Source organism: Enhydra lutris, unplaced genomic scaffold (assembly GCF_002288905.1).
Source record: "Enhydra lutris kenyoni isolate GAN:26980312 unplaced genomic scaffold, ASM228890v2 scaffoldscaffold23, whole genome shotgun sequence".
In the NCBI taxonomy this organism is placed as follows: domain Eukaryota; kingdom Metazoa; phylum Chordata; class Mammalia; order Carnivora; family Mustelidae; genus Enhydra; species Enhydra lutris.
The window spans coordinates 26,447,859-26,458,407 of NW_019154107.1; positions in this window are offsets into that span (position 1 = coordinate 26,447,859).

Here is a 10,549-nt window from a genome sequence, read left to right on the forward strand (position 1 = left end):
TTATTTAAAAAGGGTATTCTAGGGGTGCCTGTGTGGCTCAGTCACTTGAGCATCTGCCTTTGGCTTAGGTCATGATCTTGGGGTCCTGGGATCGAGCCCCACATTAGGCTCTCTGCTCATTGGGGAGTCTGCTTCTCTCCCTCTCCCTCTGTGGTCTCTTGCTCTCAAGTAAATAAATAAAATCTTTGAAAAAAATAAAAAATAAATAAAAAGGGCATTCTATGATCCACACAAGTTTGGGCATAAATGCACACCAGAGTAGTAAGGGCACTGATAACTAATTTGATAAGGAAAATCTTTTTTTTTTAAGCCAACAGTTCAAACCTTTATTTTATCAAACAGCTTTTCACTTTGCATAGCACCTATCAATATTCTGTTCTGTTCGGTTTGCCTTTGGGAACTATTAGTCTAGAATGGCTTCCAGGGAGTTCTGGCTTGTTTAATAGCATAAAGGGTGAGTCTACTGACTGTGTTTGGGAATACATAAATAAGAGCAGATTTATGGGATAATGTATTAAGTTCAGTTTGCATATTTGGAGTTCTAGGAGGACATTTCCAATAAACAATTGAATAAATGGGCCCAGAAATTAGGGGTGAGATATGGATGGAGGAACAGATTAGGAAATCACCAGTTGAATTCCAAAGTGTAGATGATGTTTTTAGGAAAAGTGCATATAGGTGGAAGGAGACAAAAGGGCTGAGGATGGCCTCAACAGTACCATTTAGTGAATTCTTTTCTGAGTTGCCTCTTACAAATTTTCTATTTTACATATGTAGGTCTGTTAAGTGAAGTCTCTACTGGGTTCCATTGCTCTATTTCGCTATCAATATTATGCTACATTGATGGTAATTAACTTTATAATGAGAGGATGTCTTGTAAGGCAAATTCAAGTACACTGTTCTTCCGACTTTTCATGGCTATTAGTGACCCTTTGATCTTTCCTTTTTTTTTCTTAAGGATTTTATTTATTTATTTGACAGAGATCACAAGTAGGCAGAGAGGCAGGCAGAGAGAGAGGGGGAAGCAGGCTTCCTGCTGAGCAGAGAGCCCGATGTGGGGCTCGATCCCAGGACCTGCTACCATGACCTGAGCTGAAGGCAGAAGCTTTAACCCAGTGAGCCACCCAGGTACCCCTGATCTTTCACATAAACTTTAGGACAAGTACATCATGTTTTAAAAAATACCATTATTGTTATTTTCATTGAAATTGCATTGAAAGGATTAGTTTAAGAAAAATTGATAGTTTTATTACGGTGAGTCTTGTCTTTCATGAAGAATAGTGTGTGTGTGCGTGTGTGTGTGTGTGTGTGTGTGTATTTGTCTTCTTTATTATAGTCTCATAGCTGTGTATACATTTTACCTCAATGTTCCTGAATGGTTTTTTTTAAGATTTTATTTATTTATTTGACAGACAGAGATCATAAGTAGGCAGAGAGGCAGGCAGAGAGAGAGAGAGGAGGATGCATGCTCCCTGCTGAGCAGAGAGCCGGACATGGGACTCGATCCCAGAATCCTGGGATCATGACCTGAGCCGAAGGCAGAGGCTTAACCCACTGAGCCACCCAGGCGCCCCTCCTGAATGTTTTTTGAAGGAATTAATACTAGGTACCCTGCGATTATATTATTATTGTCAATAGACTCTTTCTCATCCCAGTCCCATTATCTATAACTGGTGCTTAGGAATCCTATTGGTTTTCATATGTTGATCTGGTATTTAATAGCCTTGCTGAACACTTTTACTATTTCAGGGAGTTTGCATCTTCTCTTGAATTTTCTCTGCAGACAGCCTATCATCTGCAAATAAGGACACTTTTACGCTTCTACTCCACCCCTTTTATCTCTTATTTTTCTTAGCTTACTGCATTGCTGAAAATCTCAGGTACAACTTTAAGTTTAAAAAAAGAATGGCAGCCATTTTTGTCTTATTCCTAAGATTTATGGGCATGCTTCTCATTTTTTAAATGACACTTTCCATAATTTTTATTAACTAGACTAATTTTTAGAACAGTTTTAGATTCACAGAAAAATCGGGTAGAAGGGACAGAGATTGCTCCTTATATCCTACATGCATTGCTTCCTATATTCATAATACACCTGAGTGATCTACATTTGTTACAATTAGTGACACATCATAATCACTTAAAGTTCATTATTTATACTATGGTACATTCTATGGGTTTGGACAAATGTAAAGGCATCTATCTATCACTGTAGTAACATAGAGAGTAATTTCATGGCCCTAAATATCGTACGTGCTCTGTCTATTCATCTTCCCTCCTACACCCCACCAACCCCTGACAACCACTGGTCTTTTTACTGTTTCAGTGGTTTTGCCTTTTGCAGAATGTCATGTATTTGGAATCAAGTAGTGTGTAGCCTTTTCAGATTGGCTTCTTTCACTTAGTTTTATACACTTAAAGTCCTTCCATGTCTTTTCATGGCTTGATAGTTCATTTATTTTTAGAGATGAATAATATTTCGTCATCTGGATATACCACAGTTTAGCTTTCCATTCATCTACTGAAGGACATTTCAGTTATTTTCTAATTCTGGCAAATAGGAATAAAACTACTATAAACAGTTTTAGACCTTTCTTTTTTTCTTTTCTTTTTTTTAAGATTTTATTTATTTATTTGACAGATAGAGATCACAAGTAGGCAGAGAGGCAGGCAGAGAGAGAGAGGAAGGGAAGCAGGCTCCCTGCTGAGCAGAGAGCCTGATGCGGGGCTCGATCCCAGGACCCTGAGATCATGACCTAAGCCGAAGGCAGAGGCTTAACCCACTGAGCCACCCAGGTGCCCCACCTTTCTTTTTTTCTAATATATTTGTTCAAAGCTATACATTTCCCTCTAACCACTGTTTTTGCTTTTGTTATATGGAGACATATTGTTTAATCTCCAAGTATTTGGGGATTTTCTAGTTATCTTTTTGTTATTGATTTCTTGTTTAATTCCATTGTGGTCTGAGTGTAGATATCATTTGATTTCTAGTCTTCTGAATTTGTTATGGGGTATTTTGTGGCCTAACACATGGTCTATCTTGCTGAATGCCACATGTGAGTTTGAGAAAAATGTATATTCTTCTGTTGTTGGATGAGGTAGTCTATAGATGTCAATTGTACCCAGTTGATTAATGGTGTTGTTGAGTTCAACGATATCCTTACTGATTTTCTGCCCATTGGATTTATCCATATCTGCTGGAGGGGTGTTGAGGTCTCCAACTATAATAGTGGGTTCATCTCTTTCTCCTTGCAGTTCTATCAGTTTTTGCGTAATGTATTTTGAGACCTTGTTGTTAGGCGCACACACACACGACAACTGTTACATCTTTTTGGAGAATTGACCCTTTTATCATTATGTGATGTCCCTCTTTGTCTCTGAAAACTTATTGCTCTGAAGTCTGTTCTGTCTCAAATTAGTATAGCTACTCCTACTTCTTTTGAATATTGTTAGTATGGTATATCTTTCTCTATTCATATAGTTTTAATCTATATATGTCTTTACAGCTAAAGTGGATTTCTTCTGTAAAACTAGAAGAAAACAAGTAAGAAGCTCCTTGACATTGGTTTGGGCAATCATTTTTTGGATGTGACACTGAAAGGACAAAAAACAAAGGAAAAGTCAACAAATGAGACCACATCAAACTTAAAACCTTCATCATAGCAAAATATGCCATTGACAAAATGAAAAAGCAACTTACAAAATGGGAGAAAAATTTTGCAAACAGTGTATTGGATACGGGGTTAATAGAAAAGATTTATAAAGAACTGATATAACTCAATAACAAAAAACAAATAATCTGACTAAAAATGGGCAGAGAAACTACATAGACATCCAGATGGCTAACAGGTAGACGAAAAGTTGCTCAACATCACTCATCATCAGGGAAATGCAAATCAAAACTGTGATGAGATGTCACCTCACATTTATCAGAAGGACAGTTATCAAGAAGACAAGAGATAATGAGTGTTAGTGAAGGTATGGAGAGAAGAGAACTCTCGTGCCCTGTTGGGGTTGTAGACTGATTCAGCCATTGTGGAGAATGGCATGGAGGTTTCTCCAAAATTAAAAGTAGAACTACCATATGTTTCAACAATACCATTTCTGGGTATATAACCAAAGGAAATGAAATAGATTACTAAAGAGGTATATGTACTCCCATGTTTATTGTAACATTGTTCACAATAGCCAAGATTTAGAAACAACCTATTAAGAATGAATGGGTAAAGAAAATATCACACACACACACACACACACACACACACACACACACACACAGTTGGCACTTGAACAACACAGGATTGAGCTGAGGGGTTCACTTATACATGGATTTTTTCCCCCAATAAATACAGTACAGTACTGTAAATGTATTTCTCTTCCTTATGATTTTCTTAATATTTTTTTCTGTAGTTCACTTTATTGTAAGAATACAGTATATATACATATAATATGCAAGATATATGTTAATCAATTGTGTATATTATTAGTAAGGCTTCCAGTAAATAGTAGGCTATTAGGTAAGTTTGGGGGAAGTCGAATATTGTATGTGGATTTTTGACTACAGGGGTGGTCAGGACCCCTAACCCGTGTGTTGTTCAAGGGTTAACTGTACAATGGAATACTATTCAGACATGAGAAAAAAGGAAATTCTGTCATTTGCAACAACATGGATGGACCTTGAGGACATTATGCTAAGTGAGATAAGTCAAACAGAGGAAGACAAATACTATATAAATAGCTCTTATATGTGGCTTCTCAAAAAACCAAAATTATAGAAGCAGAGAATAAAATGGTGATTACCTGGGGTTGGGGGTGTGGGAATGGGAGAGATATTGTTTGAGGGTACACACTTGCTACTAGTGGGTGAATAAGTCCTAGAGATAACAGTACAGTGCTTATAGAGAGAGCACAGTGATTATAAATAAAACTGTATTATAAACATTAAACTCGCTAAGAGACTAGATTTGAAGTGTTATCAACACTAGAAAAAATGATAATTATTTGATGTGATAGAGGTGTTATGTGATACCATAAAGGTGTTAGCTAATGCTACTATGGCAATCATATCGCAATATAAATATACCAACAGATGTATGACAAATGTATCAAATCAATGTTGTACACCTTAAATTTGCATAATTTTGTATGTTGAATATAACTCAATAAAAAATACAGTGGGTTTCTTGTAGACACAGTTTGGTCATGTTTTTTTTGTCTCACTCGGACAATCTTTTTTTTTAAAGATTTTATTTATTTATTTGACAGACAGAGATCACAGGTAGGCAGAGAGGCAGGCAGAGAGAGAGGAAAGGAAGCAGGCTCCCTGCTGAGCAGAGAGTCCAATGTGGGGCTCGATCCCAGGACCCTAGGATCAGGACCTGAGCTGAAGGCAGAGGCTTTAACCCACTGAGCCACCCAGGCGCCCCATCACTCTGACATTTAGAACACTGACATTTAAAGGGATTACTTACATAGTTGGATTCACATCTACTATATTTGTTACTGTTTTGTATTTGTTGCCCTTGTTCTTTGTTCCTATTCTTGTCTTCCACTCTTTTTCTGTTCTTTCTGTGACTTTGAGTGTTTCATAGGATTCCATTTTCTCTCCTTCCATAGCATATCAGTTATGCCTCTTTTTTTTAGTGTTTGTCCTAGAGTTTTCAATATACATTTAGAATGAATCCAAGTCCACTGTGAAACAACACTATACCACTTCACAGGTAGCATTAAGTACTTTACAATGACAAAATAACCCTAACTCCTTCCTCTCGCCCCTTGTATCATTGCTGTCATTTCTTTTGCTTACATATAATCATATGTAAGGAAGGCATTTATCCTCCTTAGTGTTCTCAGAGCCTCTTGGATTTATGGTTTGGTGTCTAACATTACTTTGAGGGAAATTCTCAGTCATCATTGGTTTAACTATTTTTTCTTTTCCCCTTTTCTTCTCCTTCTGGTATTCCCATTACATGTGTGTTACACCTTTCGTAGCTGTCCTACAATCCTTAGATATTCTGTTCTGGGTGGTTTTTTTTTTTTTTTTCACCCTTTTTCTCTTTGCCTTTCGGTTTTGGAAGTTTCTATTGGATATCCTCAAGCTCAGAGATTCTTTCCTTAGCCTTATCCAGTCTACTACTAAACCCATCAAAGGCATTCTTCACTTGTCTTTTTTAGTTATAGCATTTCTTTTGATTCATTCTTTGAATTTTCATCTCACTGCTTACATTGTCCATCTGTTCTTATATGCACTCTACTTTATCCATTAGAACCCTTAGCATACTCATTACAATTGTTTAAATTACTGGTCTGATAATTCCAACATCCTTGTCATACCTGAATCTGGTTCTGATGCTTGCTCTGTCTCTCTTCAAACTGTCTTATTTGCCTTTTAGTATGTCTGGTAATTTTTTCTTGATAACTAATATGATGTAATGGGTAAAAGGAATGACTGTAAATAGATCTTCAGTGATGTTAGTGTGGTATGGGAGGAGGGGCAACATACTGCATATAGTTCTATGATTAGGTTTCAGTCTTTTTTTTTTTTTTTTTTTTGAGTCTATGCCTCTTGACTGTGAACTTCATATGGGCTTCTTAGATCTCCCCTCCCCCCAACCTTTTGGTGAGACAGAATGGCTAAAGTTGGCCGGAGAAGGGTATTTCCTTTGCCCCAGGTCAATTAGGCTCTGATAGAACCCCAGCAGGTTAATCTCTGGTTAAATACTTTCTCCTTAGGGCAGACCTTGTTAAGAATAGAATGCTCTGAAGTATTTGGGAATGGTTTCTTTGCCACTCCCTGCTACCAGCGGGAGGGAATAATCTCCTATTTTCAGGGTGAGAGCCTGGTAGAGCTCCAGGAGGTAAAACTCACAAATGAGGGACACCCCCTTGATAACTGGGTCTCTGTGGAGCCTTCATTTCTCAGACTTGTGCACACGAGCCTCCAGCAATTACAGTTCAGTCTTCTCTACCCCAGAACTGGTTCCTTCAGAGGTTTCTGCTCCTGTAAGTTGTGATTCTCTGTATTCTTCTGTGTCTCTCCAATTATGTGGACAGTGCTTTGCTCTATAACACCAATTCTATTGTGGATCTAATGAGAGTTGTTGATTTTTCAGTTTGTTCAACTTTTTACTTGTTAAGGTGCTGACTTTGAAGCTTCCTCACATGCTGGACTGGAAACATTTTCGATAATTTGGATAGATGCTCTTATAGCTTAAAGAAGTGACCTTCTTTTCTGAATTTGAATGACTGTTAAATTCTACTAAATGTGTTTTTAATATTTCTCTATATAATTGTATTTTTTTTAATCTGGTAATACGGCATATTTATTACATTGATAGCGTTTTTTCCTATGTTCAGTCATCTTTGGCTTCCTGGGATAAATTCTACTTGGTGATGGTAGGCAGAATTCTAAGATGTAGTCTGTGACTCTCACGCTCTGGTATCAATGCCTTTGTATAATCCCCTCCCCGGGTATGTGTAAAACTTGAACTTGCTTCTAATCAATAGAATGTGGCAAAGTGAACGGATTTTTTTTTTCAGGTGCAATTAAAATCCCTCGTCAGTTGACTTTAAGTTAATCAAAAGAGAGGTAGGTTATCCTGAATGAACCTGACCTAATTAGGCTATCTTTTTAAAAGAGGGTCTAGTGGTTAGAGATTCTCCAGCTGGCCTTGAAGAAACAAGCCATTATAAGTTCTACAGCTGCAAGGAAATGAATTCTGCCAACAATCATGTGAGCTTGGAAGAGGACCCCAGGACTTAAATGAGACCCCAGCCCAGGCTGACAAACTGATTGCAGCCTTGTGAGGCCCTAAGCAGAAGATTCATTTAAGCTGTGCCTGAACTTCTGACCTACAGAAACTGTGAGATAATGAATGGGTGTTATTTCAAACCGATAAGTTTTGTGGTTATTTGTTATATATACGACAATAGAAAACTGATACTTCAGTATAATATTTTTTTAATGGGCATTGTCACTAAGTTAATAACTTAGTAAGTTCTTAGAACTTTAGTATCTATGTTTGTAAGTGAGAATGGTGTATAAGTTTAATTTTTTTTTGCACTATCTTTATCCAAGTTTGGTATCAAGGTTTTATTAACCTCGTAAAATGAGTCCAGTAGCATTCCTTCTTATGTTCTCTAAAGTTTGTATAGAATAGGGAGAATATGTTCCTTGTGGGTGGAAAAACTTACCTATAAAATTAACTAGGCATGATGTTTTTTGAATAAGACATCTGATTACCAGATTGACTTTTTAAAATGTGAATTGCTTAATTCATAGCTCCTACTTCTTGAGTTAATTTTTATAATTTATATTTTCCTGGGAATTGCTTATTTCATCTAAGCTTTGAAATAAATTTCTCTATATTTCTCCTTGTGATATCTTTTAATGTTAGAAATTCTGTTTGTAATGTCGTACCACCTTATTGCTCCTAAGACTATTTGTGCCTTTTCCCTTTTTCATTTATTACCAGAGATTTGTTTTCTACTTCACTTTTATTGCTCTTTTCCCCCTTATTCCAACTTATTTTAAAGTGTTAGTCCATTCATGTTTTTAAAATTAATTTTTATAAAAGTTATATATCCATATATATGGAAAAGTCATATACTTACGCAAATAGATTTTTTCATAACAAATAACACACTCTCTGTCACATCTCTCTCATTTCTGTTCCCCAGAAGCAACTATTTTCAACTTTTAGTAAATTCTTATGATTGGCATGTGTTAAAAACGTTCTTATAAGGGTGCCTGGGTGGCTCAGTCTTTTCGGCATCTGCCTTCAGATCAGATCATGATCCCATCGTCCTGGGATCAAGCCCCACACTGGGGTCCCTGCTCAGTGGGGAGTCTGCTTCTCCCATTCCCACTGCCACTCCCCCTCTTTTGCTCCCTTGTGCTCTCTCTGCCAACTAAATAAAAATAAAATCTTAAAAAATTTTTATATTGCTATTCCTTTCTTATGAAGTTTTAAATGTTTTCCATTAATTTCCCAAAACAGAATATCAATATCTGTGTTTAGTTATCTTTCACCATTACTCTACCTCCACCAAACATATCTATATCCCCTGTGCCTTATCCTTGGCGAGCGGTTATATGGTTACTTTGGTTACATCATAATAATTTAGCCATAATCATAAACCATTATTGAAACTATGTGAATGCCATGTATCATGGAATATTCTTTGCTGCATAATTTTTTTTGTTTTCCTAATGTTTATATCTTTTTGTTTTCTCTTTCTTACAAGTGCTTCACTTTCAGATTTGGCTCCATTATATGAATAGCTTCATAATACATTAATATATATTAAGGTCTATCGGCTTTATCTTCTTGAAGAAATCTCTTCTGGAAATTGCTGGTTGTTCTCTCCCTGCGCTGCAACGGCGCTGCAGTTGTCCTTTGAGATTTCACTCCACCAGTCATGACAGGAATTTCCTTTCCTCTTTCTTCTGTCTCCCACCATTGCCTGAATCCCATGTCTTCCTCTTTCTGAGTTTACTCCTTCCAAATGGTTGAGATCTTGCATCTGGGGGAAAAAAGGCTTTATTCTACTCTCAAACTTACTTGATGGTTTAACTGCTTGTTAAATCCTAGGTTGGGATTATTTGCCTTCCTCATGAATTCTTATTATTTAAATGTTAGATCTTTGCAACAGGTTCTCTAATTCTCTTATCTTTTATTTCCTATTTTCTTAAATAGGAAATTTTCTTAACCCTAACTTTGTACTATAACCATTTTATTGAGGTTTTTCTATGTTTTTCTTTGTTTGTTCTTATTGTTATTTTCTGATATGTCTTTTTAAAAAATGCCCTCCTGTTCCTGTTTCCAGGAAGCTTTTTGTTTGTCTGGGTTGTTTTTTTTTTTTTTAAGATTTTATTTATTTGCCAGAGAAAGAGAGAGCGCGAGAGAGTACAAGCAGAGGGAGTGGCAGGCAGAAGAAGCCGGCTCCCTGCTAAGCAGGGAGCCGGATGCAGAACTCATCCTAAGACCCCCAGATCATGACCTGAGCTGAAGGCAGATGCTTAACTGACTGAGCCACCCAGGCATCTCTGTTTGTCTTGTTTTGAAGATTTTCTAGTCGCACAAAATCTCTCTTCCATATTAACTGAAAGTCTGTTATTCCTTTTCTAATTTCTAGAAGAGAACACTTGACGCCTTTGTTTTCAATTAACTTCTTTATTTTCAATCTTTTCATTTTTAAACAAATATAATTTAGACTGTAGATTTCCTTCTAAATGCTGTTTTAGCTGCATATTACAAGTTTTAAAATGTAGTACTTTCATTGTCATTCAATTTTAGATTTCTTTTTTTTTTTAAAGATTTTATTTATTTATTTGACAGACAGAGATCACAAGTAGACTGAGAGGCAGGCAGAGAGAGAGAGGTGGAAGCAGGCTCCCCGCTGAGCAGAGAGCCTGATGCGGGGCTCGATCCCAGGACCCTGGGATCATGACCTGAGCCGAAGGCAGAGGCTTTAACCCACTGAGCCACCCAGTCGCCCCATCTTTCCCTCTTTCTTTTAAGGAAGGAAGGGACCCACCAAGGTAAAA